General features: G+C 46.1%; 1 protein-coding gene across 3 annotated transcripts in view; it reads left to right on the top strand.

The window, feature by feature from the left end:
- LOC144671688 (lysophosphatidic acid receptor 6-like) overlaps positions 1-14,802 on the top strand; it is a 49,767-nt gene that overhangs the window by 22,677 nt on the left and 12,288 nt on the right. The window contains exons 1-2 of one of the 3 annotated variants that reach the window (XM_078533705.1): positions 1,162-1,226; positions 3,753-3,811. The exons of 1 other annotated variant lie outside the window; for it this stretch is intronic. The gene's annotated coding sequence lies outside the window, so the exon portion shown is untranslated. Of the gene's footprint in view, positions 1-1,161; positions 1,227-3,752; positions 3,812-14,802 lie in introns of those variants that run through there. One more of the 3 variants, XM_078533707.1, reaches the window with a different exon arrangement.

Raw genomic sequence — 14,802 nt, 5'->3', positions numbered from 1 at the left:
TACCAAGGTAAGTCATCTGATTCTTCCTCTGAAGAAGTCTCCTTCCAATTTCTCCCTGTCGGTGTTTCTGTCAATGGCATCAAATTGTTGCCACATTGGTATCACCACTACTGCTACCATTGTTCTGTTGAAGGGTCGTGAGGACTCAAAACGTCAACTCTTTTCTTCTCCACCGATGCTGCCAGACCTGCTGAGTTTTTCCAGGTAATTCTGTTTTTGTTCTGCTACCATAGTTCATGGTTTGGTTTCCAATTTGAATACTATTTGGATCTCTCTGTGGCCTGTTCTGGGTTGGGAAGGTTTCCCTCTGCCTATGAATGACTTAGGTCTACCTCCAATGGGTTTCTTCAAACACTCCTTTATTTACACTATAGCACATTCTAGTCTTCTCGGTAAGTACATCTCTCTCTTGTACAGACTTATTCCATCTTACCGTCTCAGTCTCTTGCACATGACTGCTGATGTCACTGCTATGTCATGATACGGATCATTATCTCATTATCATAACTATTAAACCATGATTCTACACTCCTCTCATTTCCTCCCCTCCCCTCCCCTCTCCTCTCCTCCTCCCCTCTCTCTCACTCCAGCTGAGGGTGCTGAGGCCCAATTTTTCATTCTGTGCCTGACAGCTCTAATCTCAGCGAGGTGGGGAAGGTGGGGGCGGGGGGCGGTTGTTGGAGGGTGTTGGCATGCGGGGGGGGGGTGCAGATAGATCAGGACTGCTGCTCTCTGCTCCTCTACTTCAAGGTTGGCGTTGGTGCCCATCCATGGCTCTCTGCTTGGTGCCCACCCGCAGGCTCTTTGTTCTCTGCTCATTGCCAAACCTCTAACCAGTTGAGCAATTGCCATTTTTCACCCTTCTTTTCACTCAGATTCTCATTGCTCTACTGTTGTTGACCCTGATCCTGTTCATTTTTGAAAGCCTATATTCTGGCCAATATGTGATGCCTGATGTTCAATATTCTCACTTTAACTGCCACTGACAGTTTTATTCAGCTGACGCTCTCATTCTCCCAACCTTTATCTATTGGGTTTTTATACCCCTTCCTCTTCAGTTTGCAGCACATTGTGATAAGCTTTTGACCTGCCCTGTCACAGCCAGTGGCTGCTGCCATCACAACACTTTGAAGGTATTTCCTGCTTTGGGTCTGCCAGTCACATCCCTCAACAAACTGCCGCAGAGACAAGCTCTGACTTCAGCTCAATGCCCGACGTGTAGCAAGGTAAGTGTTAAATATCAGAGCAAAAATATTAAGCCGCAGTGTGAAAGAGTCAGAAAGCGAGAGCGAGGGGCAGAGAGAGAGAGAGAGAGAGGCAGGGAGAGAGAGAGGCAGAGAGACGGCGAGAGGCAGAGAGAGAGAAAGGCAGAGAGAGAAAGAGGCAGAGAGAGAGAGTGGCAGAGAGACCGACAGAGAGAGAGAGGCAGAGAGAAAGCAGCAGAGTGAGAGAGGCAGAGAGAGAGAGCGAGAAAGCGACGGAGAGGGAGTGGCAGAGAGAGTAGAGGCAGAGAATGATTGAGGCAGAGAGAGGGAAACAGAGAGAGAGAGGCAGTAACAGAGAAAGAGGGAGAGAGTGGAAGACAGAGAGAGAGACAGAGAAAGAGAGACAGAGAATGAGGCAGAGAGAGACTGAGGCAGAGAGAGTAGAGGCAGAGAGAGTAGAGGCAGAGAGTGATTGAGGCAGAGAGAGGGAAACAGAGAGAGGCAGTAACAGAGAAAGAGGGAGAGAGTGGAAGACAGAGAGAGAGAGAGAGAGACAGAGAAAGAGAGACAGAGAATGAGGCAGAGAGAGACTGAGGCAGAGAGAGCGAGGCAGAAAGAGAGAGGGCAGAGAGAGAGAGAGGGCAGAGAGAGGGAGAGGGCAGAGAGAGAGAGAGGGTAGAGAGAGAGAGAGGGTAGAGGGGGCAGAGAGAGAGAGGCACAGAGAGAGAAAGAGGCAGAGGGAGAGAGAGAAAGCAGCAGAGAGAGAGTCAAAGCAGTGGAGAGAGAGTGGCAGACAAAGATTAGAGGCAGAGAGAGATTGAGGCAGAGAGAGAGAAACAGAAAGAAAGGCAGTAACAGAGAGAGGGAGAGAGTGGAAGACAGAGAAAGAGAAAGAAAGTGGCAGAGAGGCAGAGAGAGAGAAAGTGAAAGAAGGAGAGGCAGCGAGAGAGCAACAGCAAGAGAGAGGCAGAGAGAGACAAAGAGAAAGTGGCAGAGAGTGAGAGAGGCAGCAAGAGAGAGGTAGAGGAAAGAGAGAGAGAGAAAGAGAGACTAAGAGAGAGCGGCGGAGAGAGAGGGGGTAGTTTATCTTCATTTAGCCCTCTTTGTGTCCTGCTCTTCTCCCAGATCATTCCCAGATTGCCCATTTTGTTTCAGTTCTGCTTGAACAGAGTTTGGTCCACTGAGTGGGCTAGAAATTCCATTGCATCTTTCCACGTTCTCGAGCAACAAATTGACGCTCCACTCACTGACAGACCGCTCGTGCTGGAAGTGTAGCCCCACCACACAATGGCTCCCCATGCCCCCTGGTCTCCAGTTCCCCCAGACCCCAATATCCACTCCCCGAGCCACCAAACACCACTCCCCAAGTCCCCCAGGCCCCAGGCTCCAGGCCCCACTCCTCTAGCACCCCAGGGCCCAGACCCCAGGCCCAGGTGTAAACTGCAGCTGATTTCCAGTCTCCAGTGCACAGCAGTGAAAGTCGATTTCAGGTGTTTGCTGAGCTGGACGCCCTGAGGAAATGAGCTGGCTGAGTACGGGACTTGTTTATAGGCCTCACAGGGCCGGTGGTCACTCGGGTGGATGAGTGTCTGCCCTCACCTGGTACCCGCATTTCCCCTCCCCCAAGCCCAGATCCGAGCTGCCTGGACCCAGGGAATCATGGTGGTGTTTGGGCCAGACGTTCAGGCTCTGATCAGCTGTTACTGTCAGGTTGTCACACACCCTTCTCTCCCCACCACATCCTGCCATCTGTCTACCCCTCCAACACTTCCTCTGCCAACCAGCCCTCAGTTCTCCACTCATTTTGTCAAAAACACTGAATCCTAAACAAACCCAGGTCCCATACCCTAGCTGTGCATCTCTTATCTCTTTGCCATCTCTTCCTCCCAAACAATGAACCCTCAAACCTAAACCTCATACTATCTCACCATCTCTCCGAATACTACACTGGGCACAACCCTCTGTCCCCTGCTCAGACTGTCTCTTACCATGCCTCTCCCATTTCTCCAAGTTTCTCTCCCTCTTGCTGTCTGTCTCCCTTTTCTCTGTCTCTCTCTCTCACTCTGTCTCTCCGTCTCTCTCTTTGTGTCTCAGTCTCTCTCTACCTCTCTCTATCTCTTTATCCTTCTGTCTCTCCGTCTCTCTCTTTGTGTCTCAGTCTCTCTCTCTCTACCTCTGTCTATCTATTTATCCTTCTGTCTCACTCTGTCTCTCTCCCTCTCTCTCACACACACACCCTGTCTCTCTGTCCCTCACTCTGTCTCTCTCTCTCTTTCTCTCTTTGTGTCTCAGCCTCTCTCTACCCCTCTCTCTGTCTTTGGCTCTCTCTGCGTCTGACTCTGTCACTTTCTTGCTCTCCTCCTTTCTCTCTTTCTCTCTCTCTGCTTCTCATCATTGTGCCAACGATAAATCATAGAATCATAGAATTTAAAACACAGGAGGAGACCATTCAGGCTCTCGTCTCTGCACTAGCTCCCTGCAAAAGAAAATTACCCAGCACCACTCACCTATTGTTCCCCGATAGCCTTGTAATTTTTTTGTCTTCAGGTAAGGATCCAATTCTCTTTGGAAAGCCACAATTGAATCTGTCTCCAGCACATTCTCAGGTAATGCATTCCAGATCTTAAACATGCACTATGTAAAAACCTCTTTCTTCATGTCACCATTGCTTCTTCTGCCAATTACTTCAATTGGTGTCCTCTGGTTCTCGATCCTCCCACCAATGGGAACAGTTTACATATGTACATACGAACACACAAATTAAGAGGGGTAGGCCACTCGGCCCCTCGAGCCTGCTCCGCCTTTCAATAAGATCGTGGCTGATCTCCTTGTAACCTCAACCTCACATTCCTGCCTACTCCAATAACCTTTTACCCCTTTGTTAATCAAGAACCTATCTAGTTCTACCTTAAAAATATTCAAAGATTCTGCTTCCACCGCCTTTTGAGGAAGAGAGTTCCAAAGACTCTAATAGAAAAAATTTCTCCTCATCGCTATCTTAAGTAAGCAACCCCTTATTTTTAAACAGTGACCCCTAGTTATAGATTCTCCCACAAGAGGAAACATCCTCTCACATCCACCATGTCAAGAACCCTCAGGATCTTAAAGGTTTCAATCAAGTCGCCTATTACTCTTTTAAACTCCAGCGGATACAAGACTAACCTGCCCAACCTTTCCTCATAAGACAACCCGTCCACTCCTGGTATTAATCTAGTAAACCTCTGAATTGCTGTACACAGTACTCCAGATGTGGCCTCACCAGTGCCCTGCACAAATGAAGCACAACCTCCCTACTTTTGTAATCAATTCCCCTCACAATAAATTATAACATTCTATTAGCTTTCCTAATTACTTGCTGTACCTGCATACTGACCCTTTATGAGTCATGCACTAGGGCACCAAAATCCCCCTGAAACTCAGAGCTCTGCAATCTCACACCATTTAGATAACATGCTTTTTTTTTTTACTTCTTCCTGCCAAAATGGACAATTTCACATTTGCCCACATTATCCTCCATTTGCCAGATCTTTGCCCACTCATTTACCTACCTATGTCTCTTTATAGCCTCCTTATGTCCTCTTCACAATTTACTTTCCTGTCTATTTTTGTGTCATCAGCAAATTTAGCAACCCTTCATTTGGTCCCTTCATCCAAATTATTTATATAAATTGTAAATCGTTGAGGTCCCAGCGCTGATCTCTGTGGCACACCACTTGTCACATCCTGCTAGTCAGAAAAAGACCTATTTATGGAAACTCCATGCTTTCTGTTAGCTAGACAATCTTCTATTAATGCCAATATGTTACCCCCTACACCATGAGCTTTTATTTTCCACAATGACCTTTGATGTGGCACCTTATCAAATACCTTCTGGGAACCTAAGTACAGTACATCCACCGGTTCCCCTTTATCCACAGCACATGTGTCTCCTTCAAAGACCTCCAATAAATTGGGTAAAAATGATTTCCCTTTCACAAAACCATGTTGACTCTGCCTGATTGCCTTTAATTTTTCTAAGCGCCCAGCTATAACATTTTAATAAGAGCTTCTAACATTTTCCCTATGACAGATGTTAGGCTAAGTGGCCTGTAGTTTCCTGCTTTCTGTCTCCCTCCCATTTTGAATAAAGGAGTTAAAGTTGCTATTTTCCAATCTAATCGAACCTCCTCTGAATCCAGGAAATTTTGGAAAATGAAAACCAATGCATCAACTATCTCACTAGCCACTTCTTTCAAGACCTTAGGGTGAAATCCATCAGGACCTGGGGATTTGTCAGCCCGCAGCCCCAACAATTTGCTCAATACCACTTCCCTGGTGATTGTAATTTTCCTGAGTTCCTCCATCCCTTCCATTTCCTGATTTACAGCTATTTCCAGGATGTTACTTGTGTCCTCTATAGTGAAGACCAAAGAAAAATACTTATTTAATTTATCCGCTATTTACCGACTTTCCATGATCAATTCCCCAGACACACCTTCTATCAGACCAATGCTCACTTTGTTAACTCTTTTCTTATTTAAATATCTATAGAAACTCTTACTATCCATCTTTATATTTACTCGCTAGCTTTCTCTCGAACTCTAATTTTCCCTTCCTTATTAATCTTTTTGTCATTCTTTGCTATTCTTTTCAACCTTCTGACTTGCTACAAAAATAACAATAGCTGGAGAAACTCAGCAGGTCTGACAGCATCTGCAGAGAGGAACACAGTTAACGTTTCGAGTCCGTGTGACTCTTCATCAGAATTTGCTACCTGTCTTTGCACAATTATGTGCTTTTTCTTTAAGTTTGATACTGTCTTTAACTTTTTTAGTTAACCACAGAGGGTGGGCCTTCCCTTTGGAATTTTACTTTCTCATCGGAATGTATATATTCTGTGTATTCTGAAATATCCTTTTAAATGTCTGTCACTGAGCCTCTACTAACCTATCCCTTGACCTCATTTGCTGGTTTACTTTAGCTAGCTCTGCTTTCATGCCCTCATAACTGCCCTTATTTAACTTTAAAGTTCTAGTCTTGGGCACCTTCACTAAGAGATTATCAATCAATCTTATCTTGTTGCTCAATACCAGGTCTAGTAGAGCCTGCTCTCTGGTTGGCTCCAGAATGTGCTGTTCTAAGAAACTATCCCGAAAACATTCTATGAACTCCTCATCTACGCTATCTTTGCCCATCTGATTTTTCCAGTCCATACGAAGATTAAAATTCCCCGTGATAATTGCTGTACCTTTCTAATCTCCCATTATCTCTCCTTTTATACTCTGTCCTACCATGTAGTTACTGTTAAAGGGCCTGTACACCACTCCCATAAGTGACTTCGTGCCTTTATCATTTCTCATCTCAAACCAAACTGCTTCTACATCCTGGTTTCTTGAATTTAGGTCATCCCGCTCTAATGTGCTAATGCCATCATTGATTAACAGAGCCACCACTCCACCTTTTCCTAACTTCCTGTCCTTCCTAAATGTCAGGTACCCTTCAATATTCAGGTCCCAATCAATGTCATCCTGTAGCCTTGTCTCTGTAATGGCTTTCAGATCGTATTTATTTCTATTTGCATTATCAGTTTATCTGTTTTGTTTCGAATGCTATGTGCTTTTAGGTACAGAAACTTTTGTTTGTTCCTTTCTTATTTTTATAGCGTCTAGCCTTATCTGCTGATTTACTCACAGATTTGAACTCTCTGTCTCTTCCTGTCACAGTCTATTTATCATTTCACATATTATTATCTTTATTCCTTGCCTTGTCTCAACTCTTTGGTTTACCATATCTTCCCAATTCGATCCCTTGCCCCCATTATTCAGTTTAAAACCCTCTCTGCTTCCCTAGTTATGCAGCTCGCGAGGATACCAGCCCCATCACAGTTCAGGTGTAGACCATCCCAATGGTACAAATCCCATTTTCCCCAGTACTGGTGCCAGTGCCTCACAAACCGGAACCCACTTTTCCCACACAGTCTTTGAGCCACGCATTCATTTCTCTAACCTTATTTGTTCTATGCTAGTTTGTACGTGGCTCAGGTAATAATCTAGAAATTATTACCTTTGAGGTTCTGTTTCTTAATTTGGGGCCTAGTTCCTCATACTGACTATGCAAGCCTCCCTCCTCATCCTGCCTATGTCATTGGTACCTGCATGGACCATAACCACTGGATCCTCCCTCACCCATTGCAAGTTCCTCTCCAGCCTTGAGCAAATGTCCTGAACCCTGGCACCAGTTAGGTAACATAGCCACCTGGACTCTCCCTCCTTGCTACAGAGAACAGTGTCAATCCCCCTCACTATACTGTACCCTACTATCACTACATTCCTTTGTTCTCCCCCACTTCAAAGTCTTCCTGTACCACGGTGCCATGGTCAGTCAGCTCATCCATCCTGCAATCCCCACTCATTCAAACAAGCTGCAAGAAACTCAAATCTGTTGGACAATTGCAGAAGCTGACACTCCTGCACTCCTGCCCTTTGGGTCCCCTTACCTGCCCCAGCTACAGTCACACCCTCCTGTCCCTGACCACCTTCCAAATCAGAAGATCCTGCCCTAAAGGGTGTGACTGCCTCCTGGTACAAAGTGTCCAGGTAATTTTCCCCCTCCCTGATGTGTCGCAGTGTCTGCAGCTCAGCCTCCAGCTCAATGACTCTGAGCCGAAGCTCCTCAAGCTGCAGACACTTACTGCAGACGTGTTTGCCCTGGATCACAATGTTATCCAGGAGCTCCCACATGCTGCAGCCATGACACATCACCATATATATGTGCTATAATTAATTACTTAATTATTTTATTCAACTATTTATTTTCTTATATGTATTAATTAATCTTATCACAAATTCCTGTACTATTTTAAACCTTAGGAATAGTACAGACCTTGACCACTTCACAGATACTCACCAAACAGCTAGCTTCTTCTCCTGTAGTAGTGCAAAAACCATTTCCTATAGAGTAAAAAAGTTAGAAAATGCAAAGGAGCACCTCCCTGTCCTCCTCACAGAACTCCCTCAGCTCACCAAACTCTCTCACTCTGTTGAGGTTGTACACTCTGTGCTGGTCACACTGAGAAAGTCTGAATTTATATGTTCTAAACAAAGGGACTAGCTGGGCCCAGGTACAGCAAGACCAGTACAAGTTAGTTTCCTTAATTAACTATTTCAGCTGCTGCCAATGGGTAGCTTCTATCTCCCTGCTTGAGCCCCTGGATGAGACTTAGAATTTAAACAGCACTTGCAGTTAAACAGTACTCCCTATCTACTCTGTCCAGCCCCCTCATGATTTTGAATACCTCTATCAAGCCTCCTCTTAATCTTTGCTTGTCCAAGAAAAACAGCCCCAGATTTTCCAAACTATCGACGCAACTGAGATTTCTCATCCCTGGAGCCATTTATTGTGAATCTTTTCTGCGTTCTCTCTAATGCCTTCAGCCCCTTCCTTAAGTGTGTTGCCAAGAACTGGATGCAATACTCCAGCTGAGGCCAAACCAGTGTTTTATACAGGTTTATCATAACTTCCTTGTTTTTAATACCCCCATGCCCCTATTAATAAGCAAAAACAGAAAATTCTGGAAAAACTCAGCAGGTCTAACAGCGTCTGTGGAGAGAAAGACAGAGTTAACGTTTCGAGTCCGTATGACTCTTCTTCAGAGCTGAAGAGAAGTAAGAATGTGATGAAATTTATACTGGTTAAGGGGAGTGGACCAGGTGAAGCTGGATAGAAGGCCAGAGATAGGTGGGGGCAAAGGAGAGATTGACAAAGATGTCATGAACAAAAGGACAAAGGGGGTGTTAATGGTAGTGGTACTGGCTAAAGGAGGTGTTAATGGTGGCATTAAGATCAGAAAGCAGACTGTGATAATAGCCGGATAAGGGTAAGCGCTCTGGATAGAACAACATGAACAAGTGACAGTTGGCCCTAGTGGGGGCGAGGTGGGGGAGGGGATGGTGGTGGGAAAAAAGATCAAAAATAAGATAAAAAGTGGGGATAAAACAATGAAAATAAATGAAAAATAAAAATTAGTGGATAAAAAATAAAAATTAGAAGTAAAAAAATGAAAATGTATATTGAGAAAAGGGGATAAAAATGGGGTGAGGATGGAGGAGAGAGTTCATGGTGTGAAGTTGTTGAACTCAGTGTTACGTCCGGAAGGCTGTAAAGTGCCTAGTCGGAAGATGAGGTGCTGTTCCTCCAGTTTGCGTTGAGCTTCATTGGAACATTGCAGCAGGCCAAGGACGGACATGTGGGCATGAGAGCAGGGTGGGGAGTTGAAATGGCAAGCGACAGGGAGGTCTGGGTCATGTTTGCGGACAGGCCGAAGGTGTTCCTCAAAGCGGTCACCCAGTCTGCGTTTGGTCTCTCCAATGTAAAGGAGACTGCATTGGGAGCAGTGGGTGCTGTAAACCGAACTGAAGGAGGTGCAAGTGAAGTGCTGCTTCACCTGAAAGGAGTGTTTGGGCCTTGGACGGTGAGGAATGAGGAGGTACAGGGCAGGTGTTGTACCTTCTGTGATTACATGGGGGAAGGTGCCATGAGAGGGGGATGAGGTGTTGGGGTTGATGGAGGAGTGGACCAGGCTGTCCTGGAGGGAACGGTCCCTACAGAATGCCGACAGGGTGAAGGGAAGATGTGTTCGGTGGTGGCATCATGCTGGAGCTGGCGGAAATGGCAGAGGATGGTCCTTTGAATGCAGAGGCTGGTGGGGTGAAAAGTGAGGACAAGGGGGACCCTATCCAATTTCGACCCCTCCATCACCTTCACATGGTCCATCTCCGACACTTCCCTTCCCTTCCTTGACCTCTCTGTCTCCATTTGTGATGATAGACTGTCCACCAATATTCATTACAAGCCTACCGACTCCCACAGCTACCTCGACTACAGCTCCTCACACCCCGCTTCCTGTAAGGACTCCATCCCATTCTCTCAGTTCCTTCGCCTCCGTTGCATCTGTTCTGATGATGCCACTTTCAAAAACAGTTCCTCTGACATGTCTTCCTTCTTCCGTAACCGAGGTTTTCCACCCACGGTAGTTGACAGGGCCCTCAACCATGTCCGGCCCATCTCCCACGCATCTGCCCTCACACCTTCCTCCCCCTCCCAGAACCATGATAGGGTCCCCCTCGTCTTCGCTTTTCACCCCACCAGCCTCCGCATTCAAGTGATCATCCACCGCCATTCCCGCCAACTCCAGCATGATGCCACCACCAAACACATCTTCCCTTCACCCCCATTGTCAGCATTCTGTAGGGACCATTCCCTCTGGGACACCCTGGTCCACTCCTCCATCACCCCTGACACGTCATTCCCTCCCATGGCACCTTCCCACGCAACCACAGAAGGTGCAACACCTGCCCTTTTACCTCCTCCCTCCTCACCGTCCAAGGGCCCAAACACTCCTTTCAGGTGAAGCAGCACTTTACTTGCACCTCCTTCAGTTTGGTCTACTGCATTTGCTGCTCCCAATGCAGTCCCCTCTACATTGGAGAGACAAGTGCAGACTGGGTAAACACTTTGCGGAACACCTTCAGCCTGTCCGCAAGCATGACCCAGACCTCCCTGTCGCTTGCCATTTCAACACTCCACCCTGCTCTCATACCCACATGTCCGTCCTTGGCCTGCTGCAATGGTCCAGTGAAGCTCAACACAAACTGGGGGAACAGCACCTCATCTTCCGACTAGGCACTTTACAGCCTTCCAGACTTAACATTGAGTTCAACAACTTCAGACCATGAGCTCTCTTCTCCACCCTCACCCCTTTTATCCCCTTTTCTCAATATTCATTTTAATTTTTTTAATTTTTATTTTTTATCCGCTTATTTTTATTTTTATTTACTTTGACTTTTAATCATTGTTTTATCCCCACCTTTTATCCTACTTTCGATCATTTTCCCCACCAACGTTCCCTCCCCCCACTCCAACAAGGGCCATCTGTCACTTGTTCACATTGTTCTTTCCAGAGTACTTACCCTTGTCTTAGGTATTATCACATTCTGCTTTCTGACCTTCGTACCACCATCAGCACCTCCTTTAGCCAGTACCACTACCATTAACACCCCTTTGCCCTTTTGTTCATGACATCTTTCTCAATCTCTCCTTTGTCTCCACCTATCGTTGGCCTTCTATCCAGTTTCACCTGCTCCAACCCCCTTAAACAGTATAAATTTCATCACATTTTTACTTCTCTCTAGCTCTGACTCTCTGCTTCCTGTTAGTTAGCTAATCCTCAATCCAACCCCCCAACACCATGACCTCTTATATTCTGCAGTAACCTTTTATATGGCACTTTACCGAATGCCTTTTGGAAATCCAAATACACAGCATCTATTGGCTCCCCTTTACCCACCCTGCGGGTTATATCCTCAAAGAACGCTAATCAAAATTTCAAACACAATTTCCCTTTCACAAAACAATTGGGTCCTCCCCCATTTAATTATTCGTACTCTGGATTGCCTCTTGTCATTTCCCATAGCCAACCTAAACCCCATGACACAATGATCACTATTCCCTAAATGTTCCCCGACTGACACTTGACCCATGTGGCCCACTTCCTTTCCAAGAACCAGGTCCAGCAATGCTTCCTTTCTTATTGGACCGGAAACATACTGATGTAGAAAATTCACACACTGTCGGGACCCCTATCTGCCGCTCACACTATTGCAATCCCAGCCAATATTCAGATAATTAAAGTTCTCTATTATGACCAGTCTACAATTCTTGCACTTCTTGTAACTCCCAGTACATTTGTTCCTCTATATCTTTCCCATGAGTCGGTGGCCTATAGACCACACTGAGCAATGTAATGATACCTCTAGGGGAGAATTTTTCCTATAGCAGGCAGGCTGGGCGGGCACAGAGCCGATCACCAGCCGTGATTGGCTGCGCACCGCCATTTTAATTGGGCGGGCCAATTAAGGCGTTAACCTACTTACGCTCAGTGCTACCTGTGCGGGCGGGGGAAGGAGGGAGAGTAGAGGTCTGTGCTTTCACATGCACGCAACAGGGTGCTTCAATCTCCCTGAGGCACAGAGCTGCCTCAGGGAGGTTGAATGGTTTAGAAAACTTGTCAATAAATAAAGTAAAAATTTACTTAAACATGTCCCCTCATGTGACATGAGCTGAGACGTGTTTGTGAAGTTAGGAAAATTTATTCATTTGTTTTACAAAAACATCAGGACACCTCATCCCGCTCATGGATGAGGTTTCCTGAAAAATGCAAAGGCCACTTGGGCTCTTGGCTTGCTTAAGGTTGGATGGGCAGCGTCCTTAACAGTTTAATTACTTTTTTAATGGCCTAAATGGGCCGTTGACAGTTCAGTGGGCACACAGCTGCCTCCGCCGATCGAAATATCGCGATGACGCGCAACGATGTCGGGACACACGCCCGCACACCGACCCGAAGATTCAGCCCCTATTGTTTCTTCGCTCTAGTGAAATTGATTCTGCCCTTGACCCCTCTGGGACATTCTCTCACACCAGCACTGCAACGTCCCCCTTAATTAACACTGCTCCTCCTTTCCTTCCATCCCGATCTTTCCTGAACACCTTGGATCCAGGAATATTTAATGCACAGTCCTGCCTTCCTTTGAGTCAGATCTCCATTCTCGCCACACCATATTTCCACTTGGTTATCTGCGCATGCAGCTCACCGCCCTTAGTTACCACACTCTGCACATTCACATACATGCACTGTAACCCTAATTTAGATGTTTTTACATTCTCCCTTACTCTGACCCCACTTAATGCCTTACTATTTCCTACTCTAGTACTATCTGTCTCTTCCAATTCCCTGTGCACTTTGGTATTCCTCTCGAATATTACCTCATGGTCCACACACCACTGTTTAAACCTTTCCCCGTGGCACTGGCAAACTGTCCCACAAGGAAATTCATCCCTGCTCTGTTCAAATTTGCCATGGATCTAGATAGATTTGCGATCAGCCTGCAGTGGGCCTATGATAGATCTACGTCTGGTCAATGATGTGCCTATGATGGGCCTGCAATGGGCCTACAATGGGCCTACGATGGGCGTACAGTTGATCTACAATGGGCCTGCCGATAGCTGCAGCCCAAGACATTAAGCAATGTATAACTCTGCAGCCTGATTCTGTAACCGCAGGGCAGGAACAGATATAAGTACAAACTCTACCAAAGTAGCAGGAAATTACTTATGACTTGGATACAGTACTATTTTATTTAGATGAGTAAAATTGCTTATGAAGAAACCAGAGTGGTTTTTGTTTGTCCACACAATTTTGCCCTGTGTCATTACATCTCATTCTTAGGTTTAATAAGCTACATTCAGTCAAGTTTTACATATTCTGACTAATTTTATTAATATGGAGATAGCCATGGTTCCAGTAACACTTCCTCTTTGTTCCAAATACATTGTGAAGTAATTCGGCATGGTGTCATCAATCTTAAACCAGGGCCAAAATGGAGTTCACATCATCTTCAGGCCAATATGGCAGCTAGCTGAGGTTTCCTCTCCACAACATCCTGTTAGACCCTGCAGCAAGCAGGAATATTTGTTTAGCAGCATTTGAAGCTGGAGAAAGCAAAACATCGAAAGGTCCAGTCAGAGTTTATCAACTGGACACAAAATAAAATATTAAAAGAGAATCTACCCCATTCTGGATGTCGGATTTCTAACATTGCTTTAGAGTTCAACAGAGGTCACAAAGGCAAAAGGATCTTTCTGATGTACTGAGGGAGTGTTGCAATGTTGGAGTGTCAGTGCTGAGGGTGTGTTGCACTGTCGGAGTGCCAGTACAGAGGGAGCGTTGCAATGTCGGAGGGTCAGTGCTGAGGATTTGTTGCACTGTCGGAAGGTCAGTACTGAGGGAGTACTGCACTGTCAGAAGGTCAATACTGAGGGAGTGGTGCACTGTTGGAGTGTCAGTACTGAGGGAGTATTGCACTGTTGGAAGGTCAATACCGAGGGAGCATTCCCCTGTCAGAGGGTCAGTACTGAGGGGGTACTGCACTGTCAGAGAGTCAGTATGGAGCAACCACTGTCAGAAGGTCAGTACTGAGGGACTGCTGCACTGTCTAAGGGCCAGTACTGAAGAAACGCTGGACATTTGGAGGGTCAGTACTGAGGGAGCACTGCATTGTCGGTGGGCCAGTAGTAAGGGATCGCTGCGCTGTCTGTGGGTGAGTACTGAGGGAGTGCTGCACTGTCGGAGGGGCAGTACAGGGAGAGCGCTCCATTGTCGGAATTTCAGTCTTTCAGATCAAATCTTACACCGAGATCCTTTCAGCAAGTAAAGGAGGAGGTGAAGGATGAAATTACATTCTAAGAAGAAGAGCAGGGGTGTTCAGCCAGAATCCTGGGCCAACTTCAACTTCTACCTGAAATAAAACTGGTCCTTTTACATTAAAAACCTTGCAAGTTACATACAGTGTCAGGCCATTCAGCCTAAGCAGTGGGGGAGTGCATTTAAAACCCACGCAAGGAACCCAACATAAGTATATGTTATCCATATTGTCCCATGAGTCTCCAAGCAGTCAGAATTCACCAGAGTGTGTCATTTGTCACTCTGTCTGTGCGCAGAATCTGTGGACTGTCACTCCGCCTGTGTAGAGAATCTGTGGATTGTCACTTTGTCAGTGTGTTT

Source organism: Cetorhinus maximus, chromosome 34 (genome assembly GCF_964194155.1).
Source record: "Cetorhinus maximus chromosome 34, sCetMax3.hap1.1, whole genome shotgun sequence".
Lineage (NCBI taxonomy): Eukaryota > Metazoa > Chordata > Chondrichthyes > Lamniformes > Cetorhinidae > Cetorhinus > Cetorhinus maximus.
Note: the sequence above shows the minus strand (reverse complement) of the source record. Positions and strands in the feature narration are given on the sequence as shown.